This window comes from Triticum urartu, chromosome 4A (genome assembly GCF_056163025.1).
Source record: "Triticum urartu cultivar PI428250 chromosome 4A, HENAU_Tu73, whole genome shotgun sequence".
Classification (NCBI taxonomy): Eukaryota; Viridiplantae; Streptophyta; class Magnoliopsida; order Poales; family Poaceae; genus Triticum; species Triticum urartu.
The window spans coordinates 331288891-331291712 of NC_141876.1; positions in this window are offsets into that span (position 1 = coordinate 331288891).

Genomic DNA, 2822 nt, shown 5'->3' on the forward strand with positions numbered 1-2822 from the left:
CGAGCCTTCGGGATAAGGAATTAAATCACCTCGCGGAAATAAGAATAAGATTTGGCATAATACTTATCCATCATCAACTTAAATTGATGACAAGCAACGGATTTGGCATAATACTTATTCTCGTCGAGAAGGATTAAGAAGAGATATAGTGAAAACTTGGGTAAAACTTCACCAAACCACCGGTATAATTTTGGGAAGAACAAATGAATTGATATGATAAAGAGAAGAGGAATCTTGAAAGAACCACCGTAAAAATTGAATATGATTGAGGAAAAGAGAACGAAACATGGGAAGAATTAGAGAACGAACAAAGATACTTGAGTGAATTTAGATATAGGAGAATGAAGAGATGACAAGCTAGTAGAGAATACTTGAGCAATGCGCCGGTAAGATTGGGAAAACGAGAGCTAAAAGCTGAGAATGAGTAATATTCAGAAATGATGGCCTTCGGATGATCGAGAAAGGAAAGCAAATCCTGAAGTGCTTTAGATGGGTATGAAAAGAATTTCTCACAATGAAAACTAATTATGAGGATGGCATCAAGCTAGCACCACGAATCTTCAAGAGAACGGAGCATGATTTAGAGGGAAACTCTTCTTCAGTCTTCAAAAGCTGAGAATGACGATGAGAAACACCACCATGACTTGTTGAGGTACTCCAGAATGAAGAACAGAAAGGTTAAACCATCAATGAAAAGAATTGGAAAGATCTTGGAGAAAGACATATGACTGGTGATAATTCATTCTTACGTCAAACTTTGAAAAGAATTAGAGAACAACTCCGAAAAAACTAGAAGAGTTAGGTAAGATCCTGGGAAAAGACATGTGGGTTAGGTCCCACTCAAAAGAAACACCGTTGGAAAAGATTGCTTGACAAGAGAGATTACACCGGTTGAATTAAATGGCTTGAATGATATAACAACCTCGAAATAGCTTGAACGTATTGATAATGGAGATACACATCTTCTGAGATATCTTCAACACTCCGGAACCCTTGAATAGTGATAAGTGAATGATTAAGAGGTCCACCGGCATGAGAAAGCATTTGAAAGGAGGAAAGGGATATGATCAACACCGAAAGCTTGAATTGAATCCACCGGAAAATAGTATGAGAATGAATAACGATGAAGTTGAAGCTTCCTTAGCATCTTTATGAGAATCACCAGGTAAGAACTTTGAAGGAAAAGAATGAAGAGACTTCACATCAGTAACATGGATACTTGATTAAGAAATCCGAGTCCTCGAAGAAAAGGGTGGTGTAACACCCACAATGCGGCTATATCTCCCACGTGTCGGGGCACGACTTAGAGGCGTAGCCGCATGGTAGTTTTGTCGCAAGAGGGGTAATCTTCACACAATCCCATGTACTGAATAGAAATGGATAAAGAGTTGGCTTACAATCACCACTTCACATAATACATAAATAATCCATACATCATCCAAAGTACAAACAAAGGTCCAACTACGGAACCAAAATAAAGGAAGACAACCCCAAATGCTAGATCCCTGATCGTCCAAACTGGGCTCCACTACTGATCATCCGGAAAAGAAACATAGTATCGACCCAGATCCTCGTCGAACTCCCACTTGACTCCGGTAGCATCACCTGCACTGGCATCATCGGCACTTGCAACTATTTGGAAGTATCCGTGAGTCACGAGGACTTAGCGATCTCACACCTGCGAGATCAAGACTATTTAAGCTTATGGGTAGGAGATGGTAGTGAGGTGGAGCTGCAACAAGCACTAAGCATATATGGTGGCTAACATACACAAAAAAGAGCGAGAAGAGAAGCAACGCATGGTCGAGAAGCTAGAAGTGATCAAGAAGTGATCCTGAATCTACTTACGTTCAGGCATAACACAAGAACCGTGTTCACTTCTCGGACTCCGCTGAAAAGAGACCATCACGGCTACACAAGCGGTTGATACATTTTAATTAAGTTAAGTGTCAAGTTCTCTACAACTGGATATTAACAAATTCCCATCTGCCACATAACTGCGGGCACGGATCTCGAAAGTTTATTACCCTGCAGGGGTGTACCAACTTAGCCCATCACAAGCTCTCACGGTCAACGAAGGATATTCCTTCTCCTGGGAAGACCCGACCAGTCTTGGAATCCCGGTTACAAGACATTTTGACAATGGTAAAACAAGACCAACAAGACCACCCGACTGTGCCGACAAATCCCGATAGGAGCTACACATATCTCATTCTCAGGGCACACCGGATGAGCAATCCGTACAACTAAAACCAGCCCTCAAGTTTCCCTGAGGTGGCGCTGCATTGGGCTCTAGTTTGACCAACACTCAGAGGAGCACTGGCCAGGGGGGGGGGTTTAAAATAAAGATGACCCTCGGGCTCGCGAAAACCCAAGGGAAAAGGCTTAGGTGGCAAATGTTAAAACCAAGGTTGGGCCTTGTTGGAGGAGTTTTATTCAAAGCGAACTGACAAGGGGTTCCCATAACACCCAACCGCGTAAGGAACACAAAATCAAGGAACATAACGCCACTATGACGGAAACTAGGGGGAACAAAACACCAGGCATAAGTCCGAGCCTTCCACCCTTTACCAAGTATATAGGTGCATTAAAGTAAATAAGATATAATAATGATATCCCAACAATATCCATATTCCAACATGGAACAAACTTCAACTTCACATGCAACTAGCAACGCTATAAGAGGGGCTGAGCAAAAGCTGTAACATAGCCAAACAACGGTTTGCTAGGAAGGTGGGTTAGAGGCTTGACATGGCAATATGGGAGGCATGATATAGCAAGTGGTAGGTACCGTGACATGGCGATAAAACGAACAACTAGAA